We start from the raw sequence: 13,203 nt of genomic DNA, 5'->3' as shown, positions 1-13,203 counted from the left end.
GGAAATGGGCTACAAGGAGAAGTAAAGGATGCTATGGCATGGAGTATCATGGCAATAAAAACTATTGGCTCTTGCTGAAAGTCCAGTGGGATCTAAGAGGCTCAAACAATATCATCAGAGTTATGTCTTTTTCTCCATCCTTTAGACGAACTATACTCATATTGTTGTCAACATGGCTGCAAGGAGTTCTGATTCAAATTCCACTATTTTGGCCATCCCAGAGGAAATAAATTTCTTATACACTCAGCAACAATTCTTGCTAAGGATGGAAATTTCTTCACTTGGGTCATATGCCCACACCTTGGGCTCTGGGGAAGGGGTGGCATGGAGACAGTCCACCATGGGCAACATGGAAATATTTCCTTCATGGATGAAAGACTTGTCACCAGAATAAGGCAGAAGAGAAAATGCAGACAAAACCAACCGATGCCACACATATTCCATCTATAGTTTGTCTATCTACATAAATTCTTACCCCCATACAGTTTTTTTTTAATCATTTTATTGAGATATATTCACATACCACGCAGTCATACAAAACAAATCGTACTTTCGATTGTTTACAGTATCATTACATAGTTGTACATTCATCACCTAAATCAATCCATGACACCTTCATTAGCACACACCCAAAAATAACAAGAATAATAATTAAAGTGAAAAAGAGCAATTGAAGTGAAAAAGAACACTGGGTACCTTTGTCTGTTTGTTTCCTTCCCCTATTTTTCTACTCATCCATCCATAAACTAGACAAAGTGGAGTGTGGTCCTTATGGCTTTCCCAATACCATTGTCACCCCTCATAAGCTACATTTTTATACAACTGTCTTCGAGATTCATGGGTTCTGGGTTGTAGTTTGATAGTTTCAGGTATCCACCACCAGCTACCCCAATTGTTTAGAACCTAAAAAGGGTTGTCTAAAGTGTGCGTAAGAGTGCCCTCCAGAGTGACCTCTTGGCTCGTTTTGGAATCTCTCTGCCACTGAAGCTTATTTCATTTCCTTTCACATCCCCCTTTTGGTCAAGAAGATGTTCTCCATTCCACGATGCCGGGTCTACATTCCTCCCCGGGAGTCATATTCTACGTTGCCAGGGAGATTCACTCCCCTGCGTGTCTGATCCCACGTAGGGGGGAGGGCAGTGATTTCACCTTTCAAGTTGGCTTAGCTAGAGAGAGAGGGCCACATCTGAGCAACAAAGAGGCATTCAGGAGGAGACTCTTAGGCACAAATATAGGGAGGCCTAGCCTCTCCTTTGCAGCAACCGTCTTCCCAAGGGTAAAACTTATGGTAGAGGGCTCAACCCATCAAACCACCAGTCCCCTATGTCTGTGGTCATGTTAGCAACCATGGAGGTGGGGTAGGCGAATACCCCTGCACTCTCCACAGGCTCCTCAAGGGGGCACTACATCTTTTTTTTTTCCTTGTTTTTCTTTCTTTCTTTTCTTTTTTTTTTAACTTTCCCTTCTTTTTTAAATCAACTGTATGAAAAAAAAGTTAAAAAGAAAACAAACATACAATAAAAGAACATTTCAAAGAGACCATAACAAGGGAGTAAGAAAAAGACAACTAACCTAAGATAACTGCTTAACTTCCAACATGTTCCTACTTTACCCCAAGAAAGTTACCTAATATAGCAACATTTCTGTGAACTTGTTCCTACTATATCCATCAGAAATTAACACACCATAGTCATTTCAGGGCATCCCCAGAACGTTAAATAGCTTATCTGTTCTTCTTGGATTATTGTTCCCCCTTCCTTAATTGCTCTCTACTGCTAGTTCCCCTACATTCTACATTATAAACCATTTGTTTTACATTTTTCAAAGTTCACATTAGTGGTAGCATATAATATTTCTCTTTTTGTGCCTGGCTTATTTCGCTCAGCATTATGTCTTCAAGGTTCATCCATGTTGTCATATGTTTCACCAGATCGTTCCTTCTTACTGCCGCGTAGTATTCCATAGTGTGTATATACCACATTTTATTTATCCACTCATCTGTTGAAGGACATTTGGGTTGTTTCCATCTCTTGGCAATTGTGAATAATGCTGCTATGAACATTGGCATGCAGATATCTGTTCGTGTCACTGCTTTCCGATCTTCCGGGTATATACCGAGAAGTGCAATCGCTGGATCGAATGGTAGCTCTATATCTAGTTTTCTAAGGAACTGCCAGACTGACTTCCAGAGTGGCTGAACCATTATACAGTCCCACCAACAATGAATAAGAGTTCCAATTTCTCCACATCCCCTCCAGCATTTGTAGTTTCCTGTTTGTTTAATGGCAGCCATTCTAACCGGTGTTAGATGGTATCTCATTGTGGTTTTAATTTGCATCTCTCTAATAGCTAGTGAAGCTGAACATTTTTTCATGTGTTTCTTGGCCATTTGTATTTCCTCTTCAGAGAACTGTCTTTTCATATCTTTTGCCCATTTTATAATTGGGCTGTCTGTACTATTGTCATTGAGTTGTAGGATTTCTTTGTATATGCAAGATATCAGTCTTTTGTCAGATACATGGTTTCCAAAAATTTTTTCCCATTGAGTTGGCTGCCTCTTTACCTTTTTGAGAAATTCCTTTGAGGTGCAGAAACTTCTAAGCTTGAGGAGTTCCCATTTATCTATTTTCTCTTTTGTTGCTTGTGCTTTGGGTGTAAAGTCTAGGAAGTGGCCGCCTAATACAAGGTCTTGAAGATGTTTTCCTACATTATCTTCTAGGAGTTTTATGGTACTTTCTTTTATATTGAGATCTTTGGTCCATTTTGAGTTAATTTTTGTGTAGGGGGTGAGGTAGGGGTCCTCTTTCATTCTTTTGGATATGGATATCCAACTCTCCCAGCCCCATTTGTTGAAAAGACCATTATGGCTCAGTTCAGTGACTTTGGAGGCCTTATCAAAGATCAGTCGGCCATAGATCTGAGGGTCTATCTCTGAATTCTCAATTCGATTCCATTGATCTATATGTCTATCTTTGTGCCAGTACCATGCTGTTTTGGCAACTGTGGCTTTATAATAAGCTTCAAAGTCAGGGAGTGTAAGTCCTCCCACTTCGTTTTTCTTTTTTAGAGTGTCTTTGGCAATTCGAGGCATCTTCCCTTTCCAAATAAATTTGATAACTAGCTTTTCCAAGTCTGCAAAGTAGGTTGTTGGAATTTTGATTGGGATTGCATTGAATCTGTAGATGAGTTTGGGTAGAATTGACATCTTAATGACATTTAGCCTTCCTATCCATGAACATGGAATATTTTTCCATCTTTTAAGGTCCCCTTCTATTTCTTTTAGTAGAGTTATGTAGTTTTCTTTGTATAGGTCTTTTACATCTTTGGTTAAGTTGATTCCTAGGTACTTGATTTTTTTAGTTGCTATTGAAAATGGTATCTTTTCCTTGAGTGTCTCTTCAGTTTGTTCATTTCTAGCATATAGAAACATTACTGACTTATGTGCATTAATCTTGTATCCCGCTACTTTGCTAAATTTGTTTATTAGCTCTAGTAGCTGTATCGTCGATTTCTCAGGGTTTTCTAGATATAAGATCATATCATCTGCAAACAATGACAGTTTTACTTCTTCTTTTCCAATTTGGATGCCTTTTATTTCTTTGTCTTGCCGGATTGCCCTGGCTAGCACTTCCAGCACAATGTTGAATAACAGTGGTGACAGTGGGCATCCTTGTCTTGTTCCTGATCTTAGAGGGAAGGCTTTCAGTCTCTCACCATTGAGTACTATGCTGGCTGTGGGTTTTTCATATATGCTCTTTATCATGTTGAGGAAGTTTCCTTCAATTCCTACCTTTTGAAGTGTTTTTATCAAAAAGGGATGCTGGATTTTGTCAAATGCTTTTTCAGCATCTATTGAGATGATCAATTGATTTTTCCCTTTCGAGTTTTTAATGTGTTGTAATACATTGATTGTTTTTCTTATGTTGAACCATCCTTGCATGCCTGGAATGAACCCCACTTGGTCATGGTGTATGATTTTTTTAATGTGTCTTTGGATTCGATTTGCAAGTATTTTGTTGAGGATTTTTGCATCTATATTCATTAGGGAGATTGGCCGGTAGTTTTCCTTTCTTGTAGCATCCTTGCCTGGTTTTGGTATTAGATTGATGTTAGCTTCATAAAATGAGTTAGGTAGTGTTCCCTTTTCTTCAATGTTTTGAAAGAGTTTGAGTAAGATTGGTGTCAGTTCTTTCTGGAAAGTTTGGTAGAATTCCCCTGTGAAGCCATCTGGCCCTGGGCATTTATTTGTGGGAAGATTTTTGATGACTGATTGGATCTCTTTGCTTGTGATGGGTTGGTTGAGGTCTTCTATTTCTTCTCTGGTCAGTCTAGGTTGTTCATATGTTTCCAGGAAATTGTCCATTTCTTCTACATTGTCCAGTTTGTTGCCATACAGTTGTTCATAATATCCTCTTATAATTTTTTTAATTTCTTCAGGATCTGCAGTTATGTCACCTTTTTCATTCATTATTTTGTTTATATGGGTCTTCTCTCTTTTTGATTTTGTCAGTCTAGCTAGGGGCTTGTCAATCTTCTTGATCTTCTCAAAGAACCAACTTTTGGTGATATTTATCCTCTCTATTGTTTTTTTGTTCTCTATGTCATTTATTTCTGCTTTAATCCTTGTTATTTCTTTTCTTCTACTTGGTTTAGGATTGGTTTGCTGTTCATTTTCTAGCTTCTTCATTTGATCCATTAGTTCTTTGATTTTGGCTCTTTCTTCCTTTTTAATATATGCGTTTAGTGCTATAAATTTCCCCCTTAGCACTGCTTTTGCTGCATCCCATAGGTTTTGGTATGTTGTGTTCTCATTTTCATTCGTCTCTATATATTTAGCAATTTCTCTTGCTATTTCTTCTTTAACCCACTGATTGTTTAGGAGTGTGTTGTTTAACCTCCAGGTATTTGTGAATTTTCTAAGTCTCTGATGGTTATTGACTTCTAATTGTATTCCATTGTGGTCAGAGAATGTGCTTTGAATAATTTCAATCTTTTTAAATTTATTGAGGCTTGTTTTATGTCCCAGAATATGATCTATTCTGGAGAAAGTTCCGTGAGCACTAGAAAAGTATGTGTATCCTGGTGATTTGGGATGTAATGTCCTGTATATGTCTGTTAAATCTAATTCATTTATCAGATTGTTTAGGTTTTCAATTTCCTTATTGGTCTTCTGTCTGGTTGATCTATCTATAGGAGAGAGTGATGTGTTGAAGTCTCCCACAATTATTGTGGAAACATCAATTGCTTCCTTTAGTTTTTCCAGTGTTTCTCTCATGTATTTTGTGGCACCTTGATTGGGTGCATAGACATTTACGATTGTTATTTCTTCTTGCTGAATTGCCCCTGTTATTAGTATGTAGTGGCCTTCTTTGTCTCTCAAAACATCCCTGCATTTGAAGTCTATTTTATCTGAGATTAATATTGCTACACCTGCTTTCTTTTGGCTGTAGCTTGCATGAAATATTTTTTTCCATCCTTTCACTTTCAGTTTCTTTGTGTCCCTGTGTCTAAGATGAGTCTCTTGTATGCAACATATTGATGGTTCATTTTTTTTGATCCATTCTGCGAATCTATATCTTTTAATTGGGGAGTTTAATCCATTTACATTCAACGTTATAACCGTGAAGGCATTTCTTGAATCGGCCATCTTATCCTTTGGTTTATGTTTGCCATATTTTTTCCTCTCTCTATTAATATCCTTTATTGTACCCATACCGAATCTCTTTAGTACTGAACCTTTCTCCAAGTCTCTCTGTCCTGTCTTTGTTTCTCTGTCTGTAGGGCTCTCTTTAGTATCTCCAGTAGGGCAGGTCTCTTGTTAGCAAATTCTCTCAGCATTTGTTTGTCTGTGAAAAATTTAAGCTCTCCCTCAAATTTGAAGGAGAGCTTTGCTGGAGAAAGTATTCTTGGCTGGAAGTTTTTCTCACTCAGAATTTTAAATATATCGTGCCACTGCCTTCTTGCCTCCATGGTGGCTGCTGAGTAGTCACTACTTAGTCTTATGCTGTTTCCTTTGTATGTGGTGAATTGCTTTTCTCTTGCTGCTTTCAGAACTTGCTCCTTCTCTTCTGTGTTTGACAGTGTGATCAGTATATGTCTCGGAGTGGGTTTATTTGGATTTATTCTATTTGGAGTTCACTGAGCATTTATGATTTGTGTATTTATGTTGTTTAGAAGATTTGTGAAGTTTTCCCCAACAATTTCTTTGAATACTCTTCCTAGACCTTTACCCCTTTCTTCCCCTTCTGGGACACCAATGAGTCTTATATTTGGACGTTTCATATTATCTATCATATCCCTGAGGTCCATTTCGATTTTTTCAATTTTTTTCCCCATTCTTTCTTTTATGCTTTCATTTTCCATTCTGTCATCTTCCAGGTCACTGATTCGTTGTTCAACTTCCTCTAGTCTTGTACTATGAGTGTCCAGAGTCTTTTTAATTTGGTTAACAGTTTCTTTAATTTCCATAAGATCATCCATTTTTTTATTTAGTCTTGCAATGTCTTCTTTATGCTCTTCTAGAGTCTTCTTTATTTCCTTTATATCCCGTACTATGGTCTCATTGTTCGTCTTTAGTTCTTTGAGTAGCTGCTCTAGGTGCTGTGTCTCTTCTGATCTTTTGATTTGGGTGCTTGGGCTTGGGTTATCCATATCGTCTGGTTTTTTCATATGCTTTATAATTTTCTGTTGTTTTTGGCCTCGTGGCATTTGCTGAACTTGATAGGGTTCTTTTAGGGTTTGTAGACCTATTGAAGTCCTTATCTCTAATTTATCAGATCTAAAGCTTCGTGGAGTACACTTTCTCTAACTAACCAGCAGGTGGCGTCCACGAGCCACCTGTTCTCCACAAGTCAGTTCTCCCCTGCTTAGCCTTTTTGGTGAGTGGGGGAGTGAGTCTTGTGGGGCCCAATTGGTGTACCATGCTTGCGTGTGTAGTTGGTGTTGCCTGCCCTGTATGTGGGGCGTGTTTCTGGGCAGTCGGGGAGGGGGGCTGGCCCTAACAATCAAATCTCCCTGGTGATCCTAGAGTTTTAAAGCTGCTGCAATAGTCTAATCCTTCAGTTGAGTCCTGCCACAGTTTGTCTCTGCCACTGACCCACAAGTCCTTGGTATTGGCGTATGGCTCCTGAGACTTGCAAGTGGGCCCGTCTTCCAGGCTGTGCACCCCGGGTCCTCTGTTGAGGGATGACTGTGCTATGTCACAGGTGAGTGCCGTCCCCCCAGGGCAGTTCTGGGCTGCTGGGCTGTGTAGGGAGGCTCCCAGTCTGCTCAAATGATGGCTGAGTGGGGCTTTGTTAATTCACACTGCTCCACCTTCCCAACTCTGGGACAATCAGCTGAGGTTGCAGGGAAGGCTAATGTCCACGCCCAGTTTTGTGGTGTGTGCCTGTTATTTGAAGCACTTCCATCACATTGGGTTGTCTGGGGCAGCTCTGGGGTATGGGGCTGGCGATGGGCAGGAGTGTTTCCTGTCCACCAGGATGGTGGCTGTGAGCGGACACCCCCCTTTTCTTGGGAAGTTGTGGTGTTTAGTGAATTTTCTCAGCCACTGGATTATTGCCTTTTGTCTCAGAGCTCTCTTAGTTCTGCTCTTGACTTGATGTGCCCAAATTGAAAGTCTTTGAAGCTTTCTGTATTGGGCTTCTTAGAGTAATTGTTTTAGAAAAAGAAAAAAGGATTGGAAAAAAAAAAAAAAAAAGGGCCCTCCTCAGAGATCTAATGGGTTATTGAGATTCTAATAGACAAAGCAATCAGGGCCATTAAGGAAAGGTCCACAGGGCAGAGAGATCAGCTTTTCTTCGGGATTTGCATATGCGCCTCAAGGCCTGAGCTCCGCCCTTCCCCTTTCTGTGTTCACCAGAACTCCAAAAATCCTCTGCTTTTATTTTGGAGTTTTTCGTGGTTTTTTTTTCTCTGTGCCTGTCTCCTCTCTGCTGGGCTGGCTGCTCTCAGATTCTCTGGTGTCTGGTCTCAGTCTATCTATGGTTGGAGTTTGGATCAGCAGAATGAGTTTCCGATAAGGGCTGCCACTGCAGTTCTCCCTTCTCCTTCCCGGAGCTGACAGCCCCTCCTCCCACGGGACTGAGCCTGGCAGGGAGGGGCGCGAGTCCCCTGGCCGCAAAAACTTACAGATTTCGCTGATCTCAGCAGTTCGACATTTTCATGAGTGTTGTATGAAGTATGCCCAAAGACAGATTGCTCTGTGGTGTCCAGTCCACGCAGTTCCTGGCTTTCTACCTATTTTCCTGGAGGAGTAACTAAAACATACAGCTCACCAGTCTGCCATCTTCACCCCCATACAGTTTTAACAATATATTGTAATTATATCATAAAAAATAACAATTTTTTACTTTACTCAAAGTAGGATAACAGAAGTATCATTTGCTACCTAAATCTGGCTCAGAAATGATGCTCCAATGTGAAAGACAAATTTGAAAAAGTCTCCTAAATGAAGGAAAAAAATTAAAATAGGTAGAAAGGATGCAAGAAAAGCAAGATTATTATGGAAATTAGGGAAATGGAGTTCCTAATAAGAGTTTGGGTGCTCCTGAGGATTAATAGGAATATTTACACAGAATCAATAAGCAAAGATACAGACAAAAGATAATTTCTCATTTAAAAAGAGACCTGAGTCAACAGATGAGCAGAGATCAGCAGGGCAAGGACCTGGTTGGAAAGACTGTGCAGTAGCTTTACTGCCAACAAGATGCTTTAACTCTTGTTAACTCCCTTAAGAACTCACTCTTGTTAACTCCCTTAAGAAGTTAACTCCCTTAAGAAGCTCACATCCAGCTGCAAGTTGTTTTCTACAGGAGCCAGGTTCATATCACAAACACAAAAGTACCATTTTCATGTTCTTGGTTAGGCACTCCCAAAAGGTCCCCATAAAAAGGGAGAACAGCAAAGTGGGGTGGCCGTTCTCCCACAGCTTTTCTCTCTAAGCATCTGGGGGGTCCTCTCTTAGCTTCTCCAGGGCAAACTTTGGGCTTCTTCTTTCAGCTTAGCATCTCCAAATGTCTTCCTGTCTGCATCTTCAAGCATCTGGGTCTGTGTTGGCCCCTGAGCTCTCTAAAGGACTCCAATAAACTAATCAAGACCCACCTTAAATGGAAGGTGAAAAAAATCTAATGGAAATAATCTAATCAAAAGGTCTTACCCACAGTTGGGTGGGCCACATCTCCATGGAAACAACCCAATCAAAAGATCCCGTCCATAATGTCTGCCCCCACAAGATTGCATTAAAGAACATAGCCTTTCTTGAGGTACACAACAGTTTCAAACTGGCACAGTCTACCTATGTAATTTTGAATTATGTCACATTAGAAAGCACATGGACTTGGGGAAAGATCAATTGGGTTTGGATCACAGTACCACTGCTTACTAACTTTTCTGCTATTGCATATAGTAGGAGCTCAATAAAGGATAGTTATTATTACTTACTGGCATGCAAAAGAGAATAAGATATTGTTTATAAGCTTTATGAAGTGCCTAACACAGTCCCTCTGATAGAGTGAACATTCAATAAATGTTAGCTTTTATTATTTATAGTCATGTTATTTAGAAATCTTTTCATGCTTTTTAATGAGTGATGTTGGTGTATTTTCAATTAACATGTTTCATCAACCGATGAATTTACATCATTGTGCAGCTTTGATTTCTTCCATGAATTCTAAAAAATGTTTTAATTTCCGTAACTCACTAAATTTTCCAATTTATTTTTTTCTCCATTATTTGACTGTAATTTATCAGTATGATTTTAAATGTCAAAGTGATTGTTTAAAAAACCATTTTAAAATTAATTTTCAGAATTGTGATCTGAGCATGTGACATAATATTTTTCCTTTCGAGGAATTACTGATATTTGCCTTGTAGTTTAATATATGATGATTTTTGTTAATAATTTATATTTGAAAGAAGTTGTACTTCCTGTTTTAAGTTATAGTTCAGAATCTTAATCACTAATTTACTCTTTTAAATAGCATTTTCCAATTCTTCTGGCCCTTCTTATTTTTCTATATAATTTTTATGGCATAATAATATTGTGCTTAAATTTCATTACTGCCTTCACATTTCGGTTCACATTTCAATATATTTCTAGAATTTTTTGTTTACTATTTTATATTATTTGCATTTTAGTCCCATGCCTTTTATAATTTAATTATGAATTCTATTCATTTTCTATGTGTATTGACCCATGTTTTCAAATTTAACACTTTTAATTGAATTCTCATGGATATTAAAATTGATATTAATCACTATTAATATTTCACTGATAATATTGTCAGCTTTACCTCTTTCCCTCATTTTATTTTCTTGCTCTACCTTTGCCCTTTTCTTTTACTTTCTTTGTGTTATTTGATTTTAGGCATTTCCCCCTATTCAGAGTAATAATGGGGTTTGGTTTTTAAACAAATCAAGAGATTTTTCTTTGAATAGGGAATTTTAAACAGTTTATATACAATAGCCTAATCTTTGTGTTTTTGGTTGTCAATTTTACTGATTTATGCTTTACTTTTTACATTAGTTGTGTATGTTTTTCACACTTGTCATACCCTCTTCACTTCTCCAAGAGTCATTAGAGACAATATATTTAAAAATCAATTCACATTATCTAATTTTCTAATTAAAATTTCACTAATTTTATCTAATTTCATTGCTCACTGCCAGTTCTTTCTGAGACTGTTGCTTTTAGTCTGATTAGTGGGTGTAAGAGACGTGATTATAATGTGAATTTATGTTCATATATTAACAAGTGAGAAAGTCCAAGAAGTTAGTGAATAGATATTGATTTTTGTTTGTATTATTTTGAACACAAGGAAATATTAATTTTGAATGTTCTTAGAATGACAGTAATTTGATTCAGTGTGCTATATTGGTGCAATTTATTCCAAACCTAATCATTAGAAATTTTCAGCAATCATGTGTTAATCAGGAGGTGATCTACTTGGATTAAACAACTCTCATTTGAAAATAAAGCATATGACTATAAAGCAATAAGATTAACATTCTTGCCAAGCTTGTAAACTGGATCTGAAAATAGTTATCATTGGAAATGCAAACTTTTTTTGATGTGATAATACTGTTGCCATCGTGAGTCATAACTTCTGACATATTTTTAATACTTTTCAGATTTAAATTTGAAACTGTGGCAAAGTACGTTTACAATTAAGGAAAGAGCTGAAAGATCTACTTGAGTGCCATGTGGACTCTCCCTTTCTGATAGTTCTACCACAACCTTTAACCAAGAAGGCAGATGAATTGTTTAGCTGAGTTTAGATCGTAAGCACTGGGACTTAACCTGTCACACCAGTATAACCAACATTCCTTCTCTGTACTCTGTACTATGTACTCCAAGCTTTGGAGTCTTCCTTTTACTAGCAATGCAACCTTTAACCAAGTTATTTAAGCCTGGAGTTCTAATGCCATCTGCTGGATGTAGATAAAATACTTGCTTAGAGATGGCATATTGGTCTTCCTTCCCTGATCTCCAGCTAGAATATAGATCTCTTGTAGAATAAAGGAAATTAAAATAAGAGAAAGGACGTTTTGATGTCTCATCCACTAAAAGCAAATAAACAAAATGCATAAATGAAGCACAAAATTCTAACTAGAAATATGTAATTTATGTGTGTAGATCCCCATATTCATCTTCTTACTCCAAAGCCAAGCTTGTTTTTTCTTATTTTGGTTAAACAATTTAAAACAGAAAACAAGATCATATTGAAAACTAACCAGATTAAGAAGGTTGTGTTTTTTTGAGTTGTATTTTTATAAAAGCAAAAGTAGCTCCTTGAAGTTGTCAAAATTGACATCATGCTCAAATTAATGGCACAGAAGGTCAATGAAGGTCAGTTTCCTCAGACACCTGTAAAAGTGGGTAGAGATGAATTATATCAAGGAAAGTGACAGAGTAAGCAATTCCGTTTGCAGTAATATCCTAAAGAATATAATTCTTAGGAATAAATTTAACTAATGAGGTGCAAGACCTGCACACTGGTAATGACAAAATGCGGTTGAAAGAAATTAAGAAAAACTTAAATAAATGGAAAGCTATCCTGCACTAATGGTTTGGAACACTGAATATTGTTAAGATTGCAATACCACCCAAAGCAGCCTATAGATTCAGTGTAATCCCTATCAAATTCCCAATTTTCTTTTCTTGCAGAAATGGAAAAGGCAGTCCTAGAATTCATATGGAACTGCAAGTAACCCCCAAAGCCAAAAAATCTTGAAACGGAAATACAAAGTTGGAGGATTCATGCTTTCTGATTTCAAAACTTACTATGAAGCTACAATAATAAAAACACTATGGTACTAGCATAAATATAGACCTACAGCATAATGGAAAAGAATTGATAGCACAGAAATAAACATATAAACAACACCAAAAGGTAAGAAACCCAATAAAAAAAAAATGGGTAAAGGACTTGTATAGGCATTTTTCCCAAGAAGATATACAAATGGCTAACTAGCACACGAAAAGATGCTCAACATCACTGGTCACTTAGGAAATGTAAATCAAAACCACAAGATACCACCACATACCCAATAGGATGGCCATAATAATAATAATAAAAAAAAATAATAAGTATTGATGAGAATGTAGAGAAATTGGAACCCTTTACATTGCTGGTGGGAATGTAAAATGAGGTGGCCACTGTGGAAAACAGTTTGTCATTTCCTCAATAAGTTTAACATAGAATTACCACGTGAATCAATTGGCAATTCAATTACCATATAAATGAAATTCCATTCCTGTTCATATACCAAAAAGAATTAAAACCAGGTATTCAAACAAAACCTTGGACATGCAGATTCACAGCAGCACTTTTCACAACAGCCAAAAGGTAGAAATTGCAAATGTCCATCAATAGATGAATGGATAAATATTTAATTAGTGCTACTATTAATTACTACTAATTATTACTTCTAATTAGCTCTATTGTTTTGCTTACATAATAGTATTTACGTAACAAAAAGTAAACAATACAGTATAAGATAATTTAAAGTAGACACTTATTTTTCACATTTTTATTTAAAGTAATAACACATTTGGGTATAATTATTATAAATTATATTCTTTTTTTTTTTTGGTCTGGTTGAGCTGGGTCCCTTGTTGTTTCTCTAAAAACTTGGTCACCCTGGACAACGTATATCCAAGGTATAGAGAAAATGCACCCAGCAAGACATATATTTCAGAGG

Source organism: Choloepus didactylus, chromosome 10, assembly GCF_015220235.1.
Source record: "Choloepus didactylus isolate mChoDid1 chromosome 10, mChoDid1.pri, whole genome shotgun sequence".
Taxonomy (NCBI): Eukaryota; Metazoa; Chordata; class Mammalia; order Pilosa; family Megalonychidae; genus Choloepus; species Choloepus didactylus.
The sequence above is the reverse complement of the archived record's forward strand: the minus strand, read 5'-3'. Positions refer to the sequence as shown.